Below are 22,919 nucleotides of genomic sequence, written 5' to 3' on the forward strand. Positions count from 1 at the left end.
AGTACAAAGACCATGCACCCCTAGGTCACAAGTAAGTTACAATTTCAGAGGCAGCATTAAATACCCAAGAAGAGCTCTTTGTATCTTGCCCTGAGGCAGACTCTCAGCTTCCATGGTTCTTCTTCCATGGTCCCACCTCCTACCCGAATCCACCAAACTGTCAACTGGGTTCAAAAGCAGACAGCTCCCAGTTTCTTATACAGCTCTCCATGCAGTTTCTGTTCCATATTGAAACTAACAGTATCTAGTCTACCTCAAATCCTTCACAGATTTTGTTCTTGGTAAAGCAAAGCTTAACAAAGCCACAGAAAGACAAAGTGCTGAAACCACAGTCATGCTTCTTCTGGCAGCTCCGACTGGCCCTAGGAAGTTTTTGACAACTCTGGCTGGTTCTCAGAAACTCTCAGCAGAAGTTTTGGCTTGCTCTAAGAAGAAGTACTATAAATTATGCTCTCAAAATCAAAATCACTTTCTCCAGCTTCCATGTGGCTTACTCCAAGAAATCAAATGACAAAAGAGGCTCAAAAAGTGAATGAGGAGAAGAATGCCTTAAAAAGCCAAATTTGCCAGATGAAAAAAGAATCTGAAAAGCTCACTGAGGAGAATAATTCCTTCAGAATTAGATTGGAGCAAATGGAAGCTAGTGACTTTATGAGAAATAAAGATGCTGTTAAACAAAACCAAACAAATGAAAGAATAGAAGGCAATGTGAAATATCTCATTGGAAAAACTACTAACCTGGAAAAGAGATCCAGGAGAGATAATTTAAAAATTATTGGACTACCTGAAAGCCATGATCAAAGAAAGAACCTAGAAATCATCCTCCAAGATATTCTCAAGGAAAACTGCCCCTGATGTTTTAGAACCAGAGGGCAAAATAGAGGTTGAAAGAATCTACCACTCATCTCCTGAAAAACATCCCAAAAAGAAAACTCCTAGGAACATTATAGGCAGGTTCTGGAATTCCTAGATCAAGGATAGAATATTTCAAGCAGCCAGGAAGAAACAATTTGAATATTGTGGAAACACAATCAGGATAACTCAGGATCTGGCCGATTCTACACTGAGGGATCAAAGGGCTTGAATTTGATATTCTGGAGGTCAAAGGAGACTGGGATTAAAACCAAGAATCACCTACCCAGAAAAACTGAGTATCATGTTTCAGGGGAAAATATGGTAATTCAGTGGAATAGAGGACTTTCAAGAATTCTTGCTGAAAAAACCAGAGTTGAATAGAAAATTTGACCTTCATATACAAGAAGCAAGAGAAGCATGACAAGGCAAACAGGGAAAAGAAATCATAAGGAACTTATCAAAGTTGAACTATTAACATTTCTACGTGGAAAAACAATAATTTTAACTGATGAAACTTTTCTCAGTATGAAAATAGTTGAAAGGAATGGAAATATATATATATATATATGTATATATATACACATACATAAATATATATACACATACATAAATATATGTATATATTTATGTATGTATATATATGTCTATATCGGAGGGTATATGGGCATATGAATACATATGTGAATGTGTGTATATATGCTTACAGGTATACATAAATATAGGGCACAGGACCAATTTAATAGGAAGGGATGATACTTAAAAGGTGAAATTAAGAGGTGAGAAAGGAATGTAATTAGAGGAGCTGGGGAGAGACAGAATGGGATAAACTATGTCATATAGAAGAGGCATGGGAAAATGGTTACAATGGAGGAGAAGAATAGAAAAGCAAAGGGGAATGGGTTAACCTTATTGTCATTGAATTTGATTCAGGGAGGGAATGACATACACACTAAATAGTGTATCTCACTGTATAGGAGAGTTGGGGGAAAGGATACCAGAGGGGGTGTGATGGAAGGGAGGGCAGGCTAGGGGGGAGGGAAGTTGGAAGCACCCACTTGTGAAAAGGGACTGGATCAAAGTAGAGAATAGAACAAGTGGGAGGTGGGATAGGAGGGAGGGAAATATAGTCAGTATTTTACAATATATCTACTATGATAATGTTTTGCACTAGCTACCCATGTACAACCTATACTGGACTGCTTATCTTCACAGTAAGGGTGGGTGACAAGGGAGGAAGGGAATGAATCTGGAATTCAAAGTTTTAAAGTCAAATGCTTAATAAAAAATATATATATATATGTGTATATATATATGTGTGTGTGTATATATATATATATATATATATATATATACTATTATTAATACTCTTTTACATGTAATTAGGAAATAAGATATACAGGCACTAGGGCATAGAGATCCACCATGCCCTACTGGAAAAGTCAAAGGGGGTATGGGAGAAGATGTGAGAGAGAGAGCAGATTGGAGGAGGGGATATTCTGTGGGACTGCTTATTTTGGGGTGGTGGGTAGGGGAAAAATAGGGAGAAGATCTTTAACTCAAAATCTGGCGGAAATGAATGATGTAAATCAGAAGTTAATGAAGCATTTGAAAAATGAAAAAAATAATTAATTAAAAAACTATGCTGCTAGAAAACCTTGGTTCCATACTCAGAGATAGATGAATTTAACCATATAATAAATTTTAAAAAGAAGCTAAGATGAATAGAATTTTAGAAAAGTTGGGTATTGCTTGGAGAAAATTTAATGTGCATCAAAAGGAATATAATTTTTTTGAGATGTACATTTCATCTTTTTAAAAAAGGCATTAGGGGTGGCCAGGTAGCACAGCGAGTAAGAGCACCGGCTCCAGTGTTGGGATGACCTGGGGATCGAATCCCAGGCTCAGATACTTAGCACCCAGAAACACCTTAAGCAATTTACTTAACCCCAATTGCTTAGGGGAGGCCAGGTGGCTCAGCGAGTAGGAGCACAGGCTCCAGTGTTGGGATGACCTGGGGATAGAATCTGGGCTCATATACTCAGCACCACACCCAGAAATAACTGGCCATGTAACCTTCAGAAAGTTACTTAACCCTGATTGCTAAAATAAAAGGGGCAGGGGGCATTAAAACTAAATAGACAAAGGCAGAAATATTATTATTAACAATTTTAAGTGTGCACTTTTTTTAACCAAAGTACAGTGAAATTTCATTCAGCAAAGGCCATGAAAGAAGAAATTAGTTAATTGAAAACCAAAGAATTTGAAAGAATCAATGAATCAGAGAATAAATTATAGAAAGTTAATAATTTCATTAAAGAGAATGACAACTATGCAACAACATATACAAATTTGTGGGATTCAGTCAATAGAGTAATTGGGGGAAAATTATGTGTTTAAACATGTCAATCAATAAAAGTGAGTAAAAGACCATCAATGAATCAGGCATGCATAAAATAAACAATAATAACAATAATATTAGCACTACAAAAGAACATATCAAAACTCCCCAATTGAACACCAAAATAAAAATCTTAATAATCTAATTAAAGTTAAATAATTTTGAAAATCAAAATAGATGAACCAATAAATAACATCAGAAGCTGTTTTTTATGAAAAAAAAACAACAGTAAAATAGACTAACCACTAGTCAATATTATGAAAGAAAAGAAAGAGGAAAACCAAACTACCAGTATCAAAAAAAGGGTGAATGAACCATCAATGAAGATAAAATGAAAATAGTTATTAAGAGTTATCTTGGCCAATCATAAGGCAACAAAACTAATAACTTAAGTGAAAATTAATGAAAATTTATAAAAAGTAAATTTTCTGGATTAGTGAGGAAGTAGAATACTTTAGTAGCTCTATGTTTAAAAAACAGATGAACAAGTCATCAATAAACTCCCTAAGGAAAAAAAAATTCTTAAGAAGAGAAAAATTTACAATTGATTTCTGCCAAACATATAAGAATAATTAATCCCAATATTATGTGACCTATTTTAAAAAATATTTAAGGAAATAATTCCGTGAAATTTCTTTTATGACACAAATGCCTTTTGTTACCTAAACCAGGGAGAGCAAAAATATAAAAAGAAAGCTACAAACAACTTTTCTTAAGGATTATCAATTAAAATTTTTAAATAAAGTGCTAGCAAGGAGATTGCTGCCATATATCAGAAAGATAATATACTGAACAGTTTGGATTTATACAAAGAATTCTAATACAATTTATACAAGGTAGTTGAATATTAGGAAATATATATGCCTATTTGCCTATATTTATAACAAAAAACAGCATAGAAGGATGGATAAATAATGATAACATGTTTATTATTGCCATATGTGATTGAGGTTGACAATTTGTCTTTATCAATCTGTCTTTAAATCCTCATTCAACATACCATTCCAGTGGTCAGACCATTGTCTTCCGTCTATCACTTCGTTAAGAATAAAATAAGGTATCATTAATTTGTAAAAGTCAATAAGTAGACAAATCCATAGCAAAGGACTTTGCTATTCACCTATCACTGACTTTATTTCTTTAATTTGTAAAAATACTGTCTTACCTTGGGAAAAACAAAACTTTGTGAAAGAAACAAATCAGTTGGTGAAACATTGTGTGCTACAGTTGTAACATTAATAAATTACCACATAGCACAGGCCCCAGTGCACTTCAATTATTCCCTGTCAAAATATGTTTGCCATATTGTCAATTCAGTAAAAGTTAGCAAATAGTTAGAAACTCAATGTTACAGAGCACCTTGAAAATACTAGGCCCACAACCAACTCTTATTGAAATTAAAGGAAAAGCTCAAAGGAAGAAGTTAAACATAACTTCAGTGTTCTAATTTCATACAGCCCAATCTTAGATTGTTATTCTACAATTTTGATTAGGAAAAAAGACTATTTTTATACTCTTTAATATCCATTTATAACATGAACTGTTAAATTTTGTCTAGGAGCTGGAAAAATAAGAATTACACAGATACACATGTATCAACTATGTTTTAGGTTAAATATGTGTCTGAAGTCTAACCTTACTGTTTACTATGGGCTTCATTATTGTAAAGGACACTAGATTGCAAAAATGCATCTGAGTTCTACATTTGTGATTATATGATCCTTAAGGGACTTAATAAATATGTCCACTCATATAGAAGGGATTATGCATGCTAAGATAATTTTTTGTGTTACTCTGAGTAAGTGGACCTAGATTGGAATTCTGATTCTGCCACCTGCTACTTATGTGACATTGGGCAAGTCTTCATTACATGATACTCAAGATGAATAATTTTAGAGATCTCATACATTAATGCTAGGAGATAAGATTGACGTTCTTTTGAAAGGATGGATTTGTGGCAAAAGTATGTACTACTTCACACTGAGCTCTTAAAACCACCTGTTTATCTTCATTTGCTAATGTTTCACTATATACTAAAAACTATGCATCATACACAAATATAATTACCATAATTACTCATTCAAGTCATAGTTGTGGCCTAATTCTTTGTTATTTTTATGCAAGTTCCCCCTGATTTTTCTTTCTATGTGTGGGTGAAAATGAAGGTGTATGCAAAAGAAAAAGAGGTTTAAGTGGAAAGAACATGATAAATTTGTTTATTAGTCATAAATTATGTTCTGCAAAAATAATATAGCATATGGCATTTCCATTATTTGTAATTCTTTTCATAAAACATAAAAAAGACTTCATTGAATACTGTTAATTTTTATCCTATTTGTCCATTCTAGTTCTAGTTCTATTGTTACATCACTTCTGTCATGCTAAACTCACATCGTCAAGCTTCATTTATTAGCTAAATACTTAAATAGCACAACCTTTGGCAAATATTTCCTATAACTCAATTTAAAAAGTTAAGTACTACATTATAGAGTTTCCCTTTTTGTCTTATTACCTTTCTTAAAGGTAGGTGCTTTATAGAAATCCTTGTACTGATCATACCAGTTTTTACTCTTCCTGGTTCAGCAGCCAATAGTCTTTTTATTAATTTCTATTTTTAATTTATGGAATAAAACAAGCATCTCCATAAGACAGCATAATAAAAAAGATGATTTCACAAGAAACTTGAAGTCTACTATGCACAGCTTATGATTTTTTTTTTAAAATATAAAAGAAAATTGTCACATGAATATCTTTTTTTCTTCTCTCCCCTCTTTGCCCTAGAGAGGAATATCATTAGACACAAATAGTATATTACAGACATGCATATATACATATTTATAGGTAGTCATGTATATGTATATAGAGGTATATGTATATTTACATAAATGTATGCCTGTATATGTGTGTGTCTGTGTAATGCACTATTTGTGTCTAATATACTAATATTATATTTACTAGTTATACTAATTATATATGTGTGCTAATATATTCACATATATATATACTTTTTGCATCTAATGTACTAATTTGTGCTTAATATATTTGCATATGAGTGAAATTTTTCCATACATCTATTTTATCAGTTCTTTCTCTAGATGCAGATAGCATCTTTGGGCATTTATAATACTCAAAATAACTTATTCTGTCAAAGTCATTCTTAAAAAATTATTACTGTTTCTGCATACAAAGTTTCTCTGTTCTGCTCATTTTGTTCTTCATTATTTCATGGAAATCTTTCCACATTTTTTCTAAAATCATTGAACTCATCATTTCTTATAGCACAGTAGTATTCCATAACAGTCATAAAACACAACTTATTCAGCCATTCCCCAATTAATGGACACCCATTCAATTTCCAGTTCTTTGCTATCACAAAGAGCACTACTATAAAAGTTTTAGAAATATAGGTTCAATGTATCAAGAAAAGGGACTTGAAGTTAGATGGAACAGAGAAATTGAAATTGCCCCTACAGATCTTCCTGAACCATTGTATCCAAGTTTGCCATGCCTTCAGGGAGACTCAAAATAAAGTACTGGGACAGGTGGAATTAGTCAATATGGTGAATTTATGGCAGTACATCAAGCTATTAAAACAGAATAAGGAGGACAGTGTCATATACTCTACAGTGAATGAGGTTATGATAGTGAGTTCATGGACTCCAAAAGCACAGTTGACGCTATATTTGTTTCTTTTTGGCTTTTTGACTGTTAAAGTTGTTTGTGAGATTTGTTTCCTGCAGTCTTAGTACCCTCCACCTGCAGATGCCTGATCATTTAAACTGGATGTCACTCTGTAAAGTCAATCATAAGCAGTTCTCCAAAGGACTGCTGCTGTGAATTACTTTAAGGATCTAATTGCATAAATATAGTGAACTCTGTTTATTTTTCAATAAACTAAAGCAAAATATTCAAGAAGCTAAAATAAAATATTCACAATCTTATAACATAAAAAGTTATTCCGAAGGTGTCCACAAAGTCTTAAACAAAACATAGCATTCAGTAGGTCACAATCTCCTCAATCAATATAGAGTACCCAAGTAAAGTCTTCTTTCATCTTGATTCAAAACAGGCTTCAAATCATCCTAAAGTCAATCATCCTTCAGAGGTAGCAGAAAGTACAAACACCATTGACCCCTAGGTCACAGTAAGTTACAATATCATCAGTCAGCACTAAGTAATCAAGTAAAGTCATCTTTCATTTTAAGTTAAGGCTGACTTCCTAACCTCATGGCTCCTTTTCCATTCTACCAGCTCTTGATTGTATTCACCAGACTCTTGCCTGGATTCACACACAGGCAGATCTCTGTTCCAGTTCTATAGGTCAGTCTATGTGGACTATTCCACTTCAAGCCCTTGGCAGTTTCTGTTTCTAAGAAAACAAAGCTTGACAGAGCTATAACAATATTTACACACATTCCTGGTACTATCATCTCAATTCACTTTCTGTATGAGAAATCAACACAAATCAACACACATAATACTTCTCTCTGACAAGGTAACACAAATCAACAGAGTACTTCTGTCTGACAAAGTAATACCAACACAGAATAACAGACAGAACAACAGAGCGCCAAGATAACAAACATTCTTTTTTTTAGCTCTGCTTGATCCCAGTTCATGCTCCAGGTCTGCTCCTTCCTGTTCCACCTATCCTGTTCTGTCCTTCTAGTTCTGCCCTTCCTGTTCCCTCTTTCAGCATCTCCCACCATGGGCTCCATGAGATGACATTAGGCCTATTAAGGGCAGGGAAGTTCTCCACACTCCCTTAGACCTATTAAGGGCAATACAAATGTTTACTGTTTTCAACAAAGACTTGACACAATCAGAGGTGAGGTTCAAAGGCACTTGAATGATGGGGGAGGGGGAGGGGTTTATGGGCGGTGCCATGGTTGCTTAAATGAATATGTATAAGTTTGATGGGGTGATCTCCATATAAGGCCATGGGGGTGATCACCATATAAGGCCATAAATGTAAAACTGCGATGTGATTGGCTCGGATTCGCTATATATTTTCTTGTGTGAGAGGGCGCTCTCTCTCTCTCTCTCTCCGCCATGTAACTGTTGAAGAATAAACCACCCCGCTTCACTCCTCCGCCTTCTGTCTGGTGTTTTTTCCCCGTGAGGGGCCGGTGACGACCGAAGACCCGGGATGGGTAAGTGAGAGGGCCGTGGGGCTAGTCGTCTAGATCTGTTGTGAGGGCAAACGCCCGCAACAGATTCTGGCGCCCAACGTGGGGCTGACCCTTCGGGACGACTAGCTGGCGGACGGTCTGCTGGACGCAGCTGGTCTGCTCCAGTCGCCAGACAGCCTCGAGGCCACGGTAGCCTCGGGAAGAGGATAGGATGGGAACAGGGCATAGTATCCCTGTATTTAGGCCGGAGGAGAAGGGGGTGATAGCGGCGCAACTTTATAAGCTCTGCGCCCAAAGGGGGGCAAAAATCCCCATTAAGACCTGTAGGGAGTTTATAGATAAGATCTGGGACATATGCCCTTGGGTCAGGCATGTCGGCATACAGGCCGATAGATGGAGAGTTGTGGGACAGCAGATGGCAGCTTTTGAGAATGGCTGCCCTGGTTCGCTGACACCCACTGATTTTTCGGTTTTTAAGATAGTGGATGCGACATTGAATCCTTCCCCGATTGCCGCTTCCCGGTCCTTGGCCACACAGGTGGGCTCCTCATTAGCCGGGTCAGATTCAGAGTCAGAAAAAGGAAAGAATAAGGAATTGAAGGACCCTGGGGGCTTCGGTCAATATCCGTGGGAGGACTTAAGAGCTGTGGTAATGAATCAGGCGGCGGATAGTTCCGCTAGCAGTTCAGAAGGGGAAGATGAAGGTAAAAGGAGTGGGCGCCAAGAGGGCGCCCAGGGATCGAGGGAGAGAAGAAGGACCCGGAAGGGCACTCCCTCACGTAAGGAGAGGAGGGAGAGACGGGAGAACAAAGGGGAAACGGATGCAGGGGGCGTGCTCCCCGCTTCCGCGCCCTTTACCTCCGCCTTGCCACCAAGCACCTCCTGTTTGCCAGGCAATTACTGTCCTGCCCGGTCTTTCGCTGCTAGTTCCGCATATGTCGCCCCTCCCTGCCCTCCGCCCCCGCCTCCTCATTATGAGAAAGGGCGAGAGGCGAATATTTGGGAGGGAGAGGGGTTAATAAGGCGGAGCCTCCGTGTGGCGGCGGAGGCGGGCGCAGAGGTGGACTTCGCCTCTTGGGATGTCTATCCCATTTTGACTGATCCCCTTATGGGTCAGCGTACTCATTCTCCCATCCCATATAAGACACTGAAAGAGTTCAAAGAGGCGGTGACTAAGTATGGCCCTTCTTCACCCTATGTTAGGAGGCTACTTATGAACCTAGTGACCGCTCACCCCTGGACCCCGGGGGATTTTGACGAGCTAGCTATGTCCTGTCTAGACCCTGCTATGCATCTCGCCTTCCAGGCACAAGTGAAGAGGGAGGCCAGGCATTTGGCCCGACTTAGACCCGGCAGGGCCCCTCAAGACACTGAGCACTTAATTTGTGGCACTGGCCATTTTTCCAACCCGGCCGTGCAGGCAGCCTATGGGCAGTTAGAATTAGATGATGTCAAGGCCGCACACATAGCGGCCTGGGAGAAGGTTTCTGCCAAGGGTATGACAGGGGGCCCTAAATTAGTTGGCCTGAAACAAAGACCTGATCAGACCCCCCTTTCTTTTGTTAACCAAGTTCAGGAGACGGTCCATAGGACCCTAGGCAGCGGCCCTGGGATGGACATACTCATTAAGCAGTTGGTTAAGGAAGGCTTGCGCTCCAGGGAGGCAGCTGCGGTGGCATCCCTGCCATCGGAGGCCCCCTTGGAGGACGTCATAGATAAGTTAATGGACCTGCCCCCGGAAAATCCTATTGCACAGTTGGTTTGCACTGCCCAGGATAGGGACCGCCAGCTTGTACAGGCGCTGGAAAAATTGACAGTCTCGAATACAGAGAGGGAACAGAGCCTCTTGGCGGCTATACAACAACTCAGCTCGTCAGCCCAGAAAGGTCCCGGCAGGCAGGCTTGTTTTCAATGTGGTCAATACGGCCATTATAAGGCCCAGTGCAAAGCCACCTCCAGGGGAACACCTCCTAAGTGTTTTAACTGTGGACGCCTTGGCCACATAGCGCGGTTTTGTCGCGCCAAGAATAAACAGGGCAGCGAACAAGCCCCTTTGGAGACCGGGGTCTCCCCCGGATCTCAACCGCAGGGAAACGGCGGGTGGAGGGGCCCAGCCGCAGGGCCCCTCCCCCATCCTCGTTAAGCGGCAATTATCCTCAGTTTGTAAGAGTCAGGGCCTCTCCTGGAAAACAACCCTCCATCTTTACACTTCCCCCTGGAGAGGCGATAACAGTCCCTGCCCAGTTGCCTTTCCACCCAGCTGTAGTGACCGGCCTAGAAGGCTCTCCTGACTTTGAGGTCCCCACCCAAGTAGCAGAGGATATGGAGGCAATGTTGACCCTGTTTAATCCACACTGCACCCCCGTCTCCATACGGGCTGATCAGATCATTGCTAAGGCGTTTCCCTTCGGCCCCTCATCCCAGCATCCTTGCCAATTGAATTGGGCTCGTTCCATCACTTTGAACCGTCCCACTTTGATTATTCATGTTGAGAATTATCCGATCTTAGGGATCATTGATACGGGGGCTGATTGTTCAGTCATTAATTTGGATCAGTGGAGGAAAGAATGGCCCTTGATGGTTGCATCCACGCCGGTCCAGGGAGTGGGGGGGAACAAGAAAGCTCAGAGATCGGCTCGTGCCCTCTCGTGGTCGGTGGATGATAATGCAGGCAGGTTCACTCCTTTGTGTCTCCCCGAGCTGCCTTATGCTCTGTGGAGGCGGGATGTCCTTGCGCAAATGCAACTCTCCTTAGTAACCCCGGACTGCTTACCGGGAAATGGATAGGGACCACTCTCGATTTGAGCTTCGCCCCGAAATTGACCTGGACAAATAACCGCCCGGTCTGGGTTGAGCAGTGGCCCCTTAAAGCCGAGAAGCTCACTGCTTTACAAAAAATTGTTGGCTCCCTTTTGCAGGATGATAGGATTGAACCCTCCTTTAGCCCATATAATTCCCCAGTTTTTGTCATTAAGAAGAAATCAGGAAAATGGAGGATGCTCGTAGACCTCAGAGCTATAAATGCCTGTTTGCTCCCGATGGGCTCATTACAGCCTGGCTTACCTATGCCCGTAGCTATCCCCCAAAATTGGCATATCGCAGTCATTGATATCCAGGACTGCTTTTACAGCGTTCCCCTGCACCCTGGGGACAGGGAGAAGTTTGCCTTTTCTGTACCCTCTATAAATTTCCAGGCTCCCTCTAAGAGGTTTCAGTTTAAGGTTCTGCCCCAAGGAATGGCTAATAGCCCTACCCTCTGCCAGTTCTATGTCGCCCAGATTTTGGAGCCAATTAGGGATCAATACAAAGAGTTCATAATTATCCATTACATGGATGATATTCTTGTTGCTGGCCCCACAGCTGGAGAGGTACAGGAATGCCTTTCCTTCATGATGCAGGCATTGGCTCAACAGAATTTTGTTATAGCTCCCGAGAAGGTACAGAGGCACCCCCCTTATGAGTATTTGGGACACAGGATTACCGCTAGTACTGTTCAAAGGACCTTGCCTCCTATTAAATTGAGTGCTTATAAGACCTTGAATGACTTCCAGAGGCTGGTTGGTGCCTTCCAATGGATTAGAGCCACAGCCCCCTTGCCTGCCAGTGTGATGCAACCTTTGTATGACCTACTCCGAGGAGACTCTTCGCTGAGTTCCCCTAGGAGTTGGACTCCAGAGGCGGTTCAGGCAGTCGAGGAGGTTCTGAAGAGGGCCCAGACCACCTTGACTCGTTACATTCCCGGCTCTCCAGTTTATTTCCAAGTACTGAGTGACAGCGGCCCACAGTGGGGCTGCCTGTTCCAAAAGCAGGGATGTCTAGAGTGGTTATACCCAAAGGTGAGCAAGGCGTCCCTGGTGGATAAATGGGAGGCTTATTGCCTTTTTGCCCTTCAGGCTTTACATCGTTGTCGTTGCCTGTTTGGGTGCGACTTTGCCTTGAATTGCTCCATTTCCCCGGAGCTTGCCATGACTTTAGCCCAGGAATCCCTGTCCTGGGCGACCCTTCTGACTTCGGTGAGGACTTGTAAGGTCTCTCGCCCTGCTTTGCTCCGTATGTTTGCCTCTTTGGAGCTGAGACCCCCTATACCGGTGTTGTCTGGCGTGCCCGTGCAGGGCCCTAATGTTTTTACTGATGCAACAAAGGACCGCCGCGCAGTAATTCATGATCCGAGTGTTCCCCACACCTGGCTTTTCAATACTCCATATACATCCACCCAAAAGAATGAGCTGTTTGCTGTGCAACAAGCCCTTCGGCTATATGCTGATGTTCCTTTTAATTTGATTACAGACAGCCAATATTGCGCCCTCATGCTGCCCCGCCTCCCTTCCGCGTATATTTCTCCGCGCACTGCGGTCTTGAGGCTCCTTCAAGAGGTTCAGGAGCTTCTTCATCTTAGGCGCCACCCTCTTTATGTGCTGCATGTTCGGTCGCACATTACTGCTGTGGGTCCCATTTACTCTAGGAACGCACAAGCGGACCAGGCCCTCCACGCAGTTAGCCTTTCCCCACCCTCTCTCCCCCCGAAAGATTCCCCTGCACAGTTGGCACATGCTAAGTTCCATATCTCAGCTCGGTCTCTTAGGGCTCTTTATGGTGTGCCGAAGAGCGAGGCCAGACTTATTGTCCGGTCATGTATTGTGTGTGCCCCCTTCCGCCCTCGCATTAAGGAGGACGCATTTAACCCCCGAGGTACTGCCCCCAATGAGCTTTGGCAAATGGATGTTACACATCTTGGCTCTAAGTTTATCCATGTTTGTGTTGATACCTTCTCATCTTTTGTCTTTGCTTCCCTGCAGCCTCGTGAGTCAACCAGAGCTGTTATTGCCCATCTCTATGAAATGATTTCTATCCTAGGAGTGCCATTAGCCTTAAAGACTGATAATGGCCCGGCATATACTTCCAAGGCCTTTGCCTTGTTCTGTACTGAATTTTCTATTCAACATGCTACAGGCCTCCCCTACAACCCTACCGGGCAAGCCCTTGTTGAACGGGCAAACCGTACACTTAAGACCGCCCTGTTTAAACAGAAAGGGGGAATATGCAGGTCGGTCACTCGTCAAGAGTTGGCCCAGGTTGTCTTTACCTTAAATTTCCTGCAAGTTAGAGATGACGGCACCACTGCCGCCATGAGGTTCTGGAGCACCTCCGGTGAGAACACCACCTCTTCTCCATTGACCCTCCCCGCACCTAACCGGGCACTGCCCGGTTCCAGGGTAATGTGGCAGGATAAGGAGGGCCAATGGCACGGCCCTGTAAAAGTGGTTGGAAGAAGGCCCGGCCACCTTTCCTTTTTTCCAAATAATGACCCAACAGCGGTACAGCAATGGGTGCCCCTTCACAAAGTTAGGGATCTTGATTAAGGCACCACCCCCGACAGGTTGGGGGGTGAGGAGAATTCTTGTTCTTCTTATCTTTCAGATTGTCGACTCACCCTCCTCATCTTGGGTCTCCTTGCTGAGAATGCCGTGACGGAATTACGCTGGGAACTGCTTTCCACCTTCCCGAGACCCATGCCTGTGACTTCTTTGGCACAAGTTTTTCCTCGTTTATTTACAGTTAACAACACCCTTAAGCTCCCTGTTCTGCACCTCAACAACGACACTAGGCCGGTGGAAAGTAACAGGACAATATTACTTAATGGGATGTTATGTTTTCAAATCACACCCACAGTCGATCCGGAACTGTCACCATGTGTCGGGCTGTTTCCTCAAGAGGCTGTGTGGTCTGACCGCCTCAACTTTACAAGCAAGAAGATAAGACAATTAAGACTGGCTATTGCATCGGTGAATTCCACCTCTGTCGATCCTGCTGTTCTCTCCGGACTGTCTAAGTGGCTGCATGATGTTACAACCTGGTTCTCACAGTGGGGAGGCTTAACCTCCTCCACCGTGGTGTTTGTTCTTGTAATTATTTTGCTTTTGTATTGTGTTTGCAAGCTACGGCGCTGTCAGGATGGCTACATGCTTCTGACCCAACAGGCCCTTTTTACCCTCCAAGAGGGGGGAGATCCTCAGGTATGGTTCCAGGCCATGGAGGACGTGTGACACCTGGGGTAAGACGGGGGTGACTCCATGACGGGCAACTCCTCCCTCCTCAGCCGCCTAAGACAGGACCCAGGGTGTCGGTGTCCTAGGACGGGTAAGGTTTGAGTGAATCGGAGGTGACCTAAGCCAGAGGCCCCCGCACCGCACGTCAGAGTCCTTGGGACAGGACCCCTGAGTGGTAATGGGATTTTTCTGTGGTCTTTTGGGCAAGAAGCGTGGTCACCTGTGTCGCCTGTAGCGGGAAGCTTAGCAGCCTGCACTGCCAATTCTTTTGGCATATAGAATTTTCGTTTGCTTTAAAGAAAAAGGGGGAGTTGATGGGGGAGGGGGAGGGGTTTATGGGCGGTGCCATGGTTGTTTTGAATGAATATGTATAAGTTTGATGGGGTGATCTCCATATAAGGCCATGGGGGTGATCACCATATGAGGCCATAAATGTAAAACTGCGATGTGATTGGCTCGGATTCGCTATATATTTTCTTGTGTGAGAGGGCGCTCTCTCTCTCTCTCTCTCCGCCATGTAACTGTTGAAGAATAAACCACCCCGCTTCACTCCTCCGCCTTCTGTCTGGTGTTTTTTCCCCGTGAGGGGCTGGTGACGACCGAAGACCCGGGATGGGTAAGTGAGAGGGCCGTGGGGCTAGTCGTCTAGATCTGTTGTGAGGGCAAACGCCCGCAACACTTGAATAGCTGAAACAAGTAGCAAAGTACTACTTTGCTTGCCATTACACACCCCTTTCCATGACTGTGATGTGTCATCTCTTACCCTGGAGTACATAAAGCACCAAATGTCTGCTAAAGAACTGACATCTCAAATGGGACCTCCTTTACCTGGCTTCAACCAAACTCTAGAGGCCAGGTAAAGAATTGACCACTCAAATGGGAGCTCTTGGGGCAGGGATACCTCTATGTCAATTTCAGCGGGCAGTACCTATGGAGAAGAGATCTTTGCCCCTTATGCTAAGATTTTGAACCCCATTCTTTCAAGGGGGAAAGATGGGGTATCTGTGCCCAAGCCCCCATCCTAAGATATTGTTTTATGTGCTTATTTTCTATTTTTCCCATTATATTATTGCAAAGTTTTATTGATACCAGTTACTAAACTCCTATTAACATGTATAATGATATGTATGATTAGTATATTTTTGCTATGTAAGGGACATGAAAGATCTTAAGGCTGAAAGCAATGGTAATGGGAATTTGAAAATCTTCCCTGCCCCTTAATAATCCTAAAGGAATTTGAAGATGTTAACTGCTTTGAAGATTTTCCCTGCCCCTAATGGGCTGAGTGTAATCACATAGAGCCTGTTGTAGAAGGAGTTAGCTGAAGGGTGAAGCATAGACCACAGGAAGCTGGAAGTCAAAGCAGTTAGAGACAGAGGGAGGAGAGGACACACCCAGGGTGACAACTAGGCTTGTGAGTTTGGTTTGTGGGAAGGCTCAAGAATTATGGGGCTCTCTGATGCCTTGTGGTTACTAACTTCTATGTTGCTGTGATGGATTCAGTTTCCTGGTGTTAGGATTTGGATTTTTTGGTGTCTGAATAAATGCTTAGCTTTGGTCTTCTTTATGGAAAGTGTATTATATTTTACAATTGAGCACTATGCTGACATATTTATAGTCACTGTCAGAGTTGTGAATATTGTATTGGTGCTACATTCATAAATTTAATGCATGTTAGAGTGTGTCCTGGAAGCCAAGGTTTCCAGTTTCTTAGTACTGAAACCCTTATGCTATGTCCTTTTAGAGTAACACCCTCATTATTAAAACGGAAAATTTTTTTGGAGGGGAGAGGGCAGGGCAATTGGGGTTATGTGACTTGCCTAAGGTCACCTGGCTAGTAAGTGTTAAGTGTCTGAGGCTGGATTTGAACTCAGGTCCTCCTGACTCCAGGACCGGTGCTCTACTCACTGTGCCACCTAGCCGTCTCAAAACTGAAATTTCTTTGCTTTTTTTTTTTGGGGGGGAGGACAATTGGGGTTAAGTAACTTGCCCAAGGTTACACGGCTAGTTTTTGTGTGTGTGTGTGTGGGTGTTAAGTGTCTGAGGCCAGAACCGAACTCAGGTCCTTCTGACTACAGGGCTGGCACTCTACTCACTGTGCCACCTAACCACCCCCAAATTACAGAAATTTCTTAACAATATCATATTATGATTACTGTTTATGTATACTTCATTCTATTTCCCCCATTGTTCCTCTTCTGCTCCCCTCTTCTTATACCCTGTTCCTCCTCACAAATATTTTGCTTCTGACTATCATCTACCCCAATATATCCTCCTTTTGATCAGTACCCCACTTTCTCTTATACCCATACCGTTCTATTTCCATGTAAGATAAGATCGATTTCTATACCCATAGGAGTCTGTATTTTATTCTGTCTTTTGGTTAATTGCAATGAAATTAAGAATCAAGTACTGCCTACCACCTCCTCTATATTTCCCTCCAATATAATAGATCTTCCCTGCTTTTACCTGTGAGATAATTTACCCCATTCTACCTGTTCCTTCCCTCTTCTCCCAGTGCAATCCTCTTTCTCACTTCTTAATTTTGTTGTTGCTGTTGTTTTTCTTTGGGACATCATTCCATCATAGTCAATTTATACCCATGCCTTCTGTCTATGTTTATTCCTTCTAACTGCTCTAATAGTGATAATGTTCTTAAGAGTTACAAAGATGATCTTCCTATGTAGGCATGCAAAGAGTTTAACCATGTTGAATCCTGTGTGCTTTTCCTTTTCTGTTTATCTTTTTATGCTTCTCCTGAGTCTTGTATTTCAAAATCAAATATCCTATTCAGCTTTGGGCTTTTTATTGGGAGTGCTTGAAAGTTTTCTATTTCATTGAATATCCATGTTTCATCTTCACAGATTATATTAAGGTTTGCTAAATAAGTGATTCTTGGTTGTAATCCACTTGCCCAATATTAAATTTTAAGGAGTTATTTTCTTTAGTGAGCTTTTGTACTTCCTTTTCTTTTTGGTCAATTCCACTTTAAGGAATTAGTTTCTTCATTTAATGTCTTTATATCTTCTTTCCATACTTTGTACTTCCTTTACCTAGCTTCTGACTCTTTTTTTCATGGTTCTCTTGCATCTCTTTTCCTTATTTTCTTCTACTTCTCTTGTTTGATTAAAAAAAATTGCTCATCCAGGAGTTCGTTTTTGGGACTTGAGACCAATTCACATTTTTCTTTGAGGGTTATCATGTAGCAATTTTGAAATTGTTCTTTTTTTCAGTCTGTGTTTTGATCTTCTACATCATTATAGTAACTTTCTATTATAAGTTTCTTTTTTGTTAGTGTTTTTGCTCATTTTCCCAGATTATTTTGTGACTTTTAAGTATATATTAAATTTGGGCACTGCTCCTTGGGTGGAGGGTAGCTTTCTCAAGCTTTTTGTAATAGGGAGTGTTGTCTTGGTGGTGCCTTGTGCTGGGCATATGGGACCTCACTGCTGTCTTGTTTTATGACTTGAGGGCCTGCTTCTGGATTTCTGGAGTGAAGCCTACTGCTGACTTGACAGATGCTGCCTGTGCTACACTATATTCCCTTCTTATCCTAGTAAGACAGACCTTTCCTGTTGATCTTCTAAGTCATCTTGAGCTGAAAAATTATTTCATTGCATCCTTCTGTTGTTTCAATGACTCCAGAATTTGTTTTTGAGGCATTATTTGTTTTCAGTTGTTTGCAGATTAATTTAGTAAAAGGTTCCTGCCTTACTCCATCATCTGGGTTCCACCCTATCTATTAAATAAGGACAATAATTTTAGGAAAGTTTTTAAAATATCCTCTAGCTACATGTAGAGAAGAGAGGAATAAGAGAGCATAACTCAGAATACTGAGACATTATTCATTTCCTTTGCTTATACTCTGGCCATTCCTGGTTCAGGCAATGGCATGATTAAATGATGCAGAACACTTAAATACCATGTCTTATTTTTATAGCAAACTTCCTCCCTATAATTTAAACTAAATGAACACAGAGATTTTTTCATGGTTTTAAAACATCATCCTATCCCTTAAACTCAATACAATATTCAATTACAAAATCATTTTTAAATGAATGCTTTGTCTCTGTGGAAAGTATCAAAATTTGTGTTTCTATCTTTAGATATGTAAAATATGAACTTGAAAATAAATGAGTCAATTTAAATGGTAATTCTTTCATTGATTATTATAAAAGCAGATTCCGGAATTCATAAACTCCTATGAAACCTATTGTGCAACTTTTCATCTTTTGTAAATGACCACATTCAATGGAAAAAATGAGTCATTTAAATTCCAATATAGCCACTTTTCATCTTTGGATAAAATTAAAATTTTGTTCTCTCAAATAGAGACAAGAATAAAATCTATAAGAAATAGTTTTTATTTATGTGGAGAATACTGACATACAACTCTTTAACAAGGTTACATTTATGAAAAGTCATTGTTATATTGACTATATTGAATAACATCAAAACTTACTACTATCATATATATATATATTCTAAAAGAAAGATTTGTGTGGGAATAATTAGTTGCCATGGGGAGGCAAAACTTCAGCTTAAGGTAATCATATCATGTATATAGAATCACTCTGGTTGAGAACATAGTGTCAGCAACAGTAAATGTGCGCCTCTCTAAATAATGAAAAATGTCCTTAAAATATCTAGCATGGCAAAGAGGTTGGGGGTAAAAAATAGAAGTTAGGCAGAACAATTGGAAGGAAGGAATTTGGATTAGATCCTCCTTACTGAGCTCAACCACCTGAATGTTTGCTCAAAACAACTAAGGGCTGATAAGGACAGACAGGATTAGTCATATCTATGTAGTATATCTGTATGTATTTTCTTTCTTTTTTTAATTTTTTCTTGCTTTTTGGAGGGGACAAGGCAAGACAATTTGATTTAAGTGAATTGCCTAAGGTTGCACAGCTGGTAAGTGTAAATTGTCTGAGGCAGGATTTGAACTCAGGTCCTCCTGACTCCAGGGCTGGTGCTCTTTTCACTGTGTCACCTAGTAGCCCCACAGACTTTCTTTGTGAAGCTGATCAATGCTGAGTAGAAAGAGGAGAAAAATAAATCATCCTTCTTCCTTTCCAGGATTAAAGTACATATGCTGGTGAAAGGACCAGAATTGGAACACCATATCTAGGATAATCTGTTAAGTCCTTTTTCACTTGTATCTGACTCTTTGTGACACCATTAAAGGTTTCCTTTGCAAAGATATTGGAATGGGTTGCTGTTTCCTTCTCCATCTCATTTCACAAATGAGCAAATTGAAGCAAACAGGATTAAGTGACTTGCCCAGGGTCACACAAGTAGAAGTGAATGGGGGCAGATTTGAACTCAGGAAAATGAGTCTTCCTGATTCCGGGATCAGTGCTCTATCCACTGGGCCACTTAGCTGCTCCATTTGGATAATAGCCTCAAGGAAAAATATAGAGGAATTAAGTATTAAAAAGAAATAGGTGAAGAGGGGCATAATGGAGAGGATAAGGCATTGGGCATTAAAATAGTAGGTCTTCTTAGACTTTATCCTTTAATTACTTGGGAATTCTAAGAGTGTCCCAAGGCTTAATTATGGGTCCTATTTACTCATTATAAACTCTTAATTAAATAAAAGTTATTTAGAGAAAAAAGTCAGATGCAAGGTAAAGAGATGGAAAACAAAATTGAAACAATTTCTTCCCTCAAAGAGTTTATTTAAAAAGAAACAGTCACTATTGAGTGAAAAGCATGTGGATGGTTTGTATATTGGTGATTTTTCTCCTCTACTGCTCATATTTATACTTCAATGGTTTGCAGTTTCCACATGGTGTCAACTCCTTTTAATAATGTTTATTCTAACTCCATATGAATTAATAGATTGACTTTGTGAATTGCTATGACCAAGGGTGTGGGAAAATCCTGTGGTCAGCATAATGAATTTAGCAACCTGAATTTAGCTAGACTGCATTTCAAAAGTCTGTCTGACTCACTATGCCCATATTCTAAACCTTCCAACGTGGAAAATGCTCCAGAGATTTTTTTTCCACTCATATAATTTATAGTTCCTGTGGTTACATCCTTGCCAGAGTTAGACATTAGAAAAGCACTTTAGTGGGCTTTAATTTTAATTAAAATTAAAGAAGAAACTATCTTATGCCACAATTTTTCTCAATAAATATGCTTTACTTTAGACTTTATTAGTAATCTCCTAATATTTTCAAAATCATTTCTTTATTTTATATTTTTTATCCATCACTCCATCCTTGAATCTCTCAAGTCATTTAGATTGACCTCTCCTAGTTACTAATTCATTTTGTGACATGTAACATAATTCTTACTTTGCAAGTAGTAAGCTGTACCTCACTGTAAAGCCAAGCATGAGCAGCTCTCCAGAGGACTACTGCTATGAATAGCTTTAAGGTTCTGATCACATAGTATAGTGAACTCTCTATTTATTCAGCAGTAAACTACAGCAAAACATTCACAGAAACCAAAGTGCAGCATTCACAATGATATAAAATGACAACTTATCACTAAAGTGGCCACATGGTTTTAAACAAAAGATACCATTCAGTAAGTCATTATCTCAATCATCCTTAAGGAGCCATTGTACTTAAAGGACACAAAGTACAAAGGTCAAATTTTTCCCACCCCTAGGCCACAGTAAATCACGATCTTCTCAGTCAGCATTAAGTACCCAAGGAGAGGTCTTTTCACCTTTTCTTGAGGCTGGCTCCCAAATTCCATGGTTCCTCTTACATGGGTCCAGTTCTTTCCTGAATCTACCCAGTTGTCACCTGTATTCACAGGCAGGCAGCTCTCAACTCCTTATCCAGCTCCTCATGCAGCTCCTCATTCAGTTCTTCTTGCAGTTCCACATTGAAGCTCACAGTGTCCACTCCACCTCAAGTCCTTTGCAGTTGCTGTTTCTGGGAAGACAAAGCTTAACAGAGCCAAAACAACATTCACACACATTGCTGGCACCATCATGAATTCACTATCTGCCTGTGAAATCAATACAGACCCACAAACAAGGTCTGAGAACTCAACACAAATCATCAATATAGTCCCAGGACCTCTAAAACGCTCCTCAAGAACTTCTGCAAACAGACAACAAGAAAATACTCTTTAAGGGCTTCCAGTAAGATCCCTGGGCTTCTGTACAAAGTATTATAAACACAAATCAACACAGACAGATCGGACAGAGTTCCAGCTACCATGAGTGTTCCCTTCTCAGTTCTGCTGTCTCCCACCTCATGCTTCTGCTTTTATATGGTCATTAACTCCTCCCTGTTCTGCCCACCTCTTATGTCCTTCCTTTTCCTGTCTTTGGCAAGACCTTCCCAGTGTGGGATTTACAGGTTCTGTTTCTTAACAAACACTTGGTATAATTACTGGCAAGGCTCAAAGACACTTGAATTAAAACAAGATGCTAAATAATTAAATAATTGAAACAAGGTGCTAAGCACTCATTTCCTTCACATTATACCCATTTGGAGTTTTCAGGAAAATACTTGGTAGAACCAAGATGGAGGAGTAAAAGCAGGCACTTGTTGGAGTTTTTCCCTAAATCCCTCCAAATACCTGTAAAAATGACTCTAAACAAATTCTACTATAGCATAACCCACAGAATTACAGAGTGAAACAAATTTCCAGCCCACGACAACCTGGAAGATCAACAGAAAAGCTATATTGCACCAGGGTGGGAGAAGAGCACAGACCACCACTGGCCATCCCAGCACAGACTGGGCCCTCCAGAAAATCTGGAACAGTTTTCAGGGGACTGAATCACTGGCAGCCATGGGGGTTTCCAAACTTCTCAACCCACAAACAACAAAGACCACTTAGAAAGTCAGTAGGAAAGGTCTGTTGGACCTGGATGAGAAAGGAGTGGTCCAACCCCAGCCTCAGGGTGGAAGAGGCAACTTCAGGCAACAGTGACTGCTACTGGAGCTCTTGACCCACAATTGGTGGGGGGATTGAGCAGCTGATCAAAGGAATTGCGGAGATCTCTTTCCTGGTTCTGAGGCAGGATTCTGTGGCTTTGCTACTGCTTGGATCTGGGTCGCAGTCTTAGGTAGTCTTGGGATGAGGAGGAGCACTGGTGTCATGGAGTTTGTGGTGGTGGTCCAAAGGGAATCCTCCTCACAGTTCCAAGGCAAAAAGAGTGCTTGTCATCACTAGCAGAACAGAACATAAGCTAGGAAAGGAATAAACACTTCTCCTTTGATCTTACCAACTTGGAAGAACTGAAATTTTACTGGCCCCTTAAAGTATCTCTGAAAACAACTGCATAAAATTCATTAAACTTGGGATAATACACCCTCTGCACTGGAATCAGAGTCCTACCTTAACAAAGAGTTAAAAAATGAAGTAATTGTCTGGGAAAATGAATAAACAGCAGACAACAAAAACCTCACATTATAGAATCTTACTTTGATGAGAAAGAAGATCAAAACATACTACCAGAAAAAGACAGCAAAATCAAAGCTCCTACATCAAAAGCCTCCAAGAAAAATA

This window comes from Petaurus breviceps, unplaced genomic scaffold, assembly GCF_028583685.1.
Source record: "Petaurus breviceps papuanus isolate PSGF00001 unplaced genomic scaffold, PetGlider_PUasm1.0 40, whole genome shotgun sequence".
Lineage (NCBI taxonomy): Eukaryota > Metazoa > Chordata > Mammalia > Diprotodontia > Petauridae > Petaurus > Petaurus breviceps.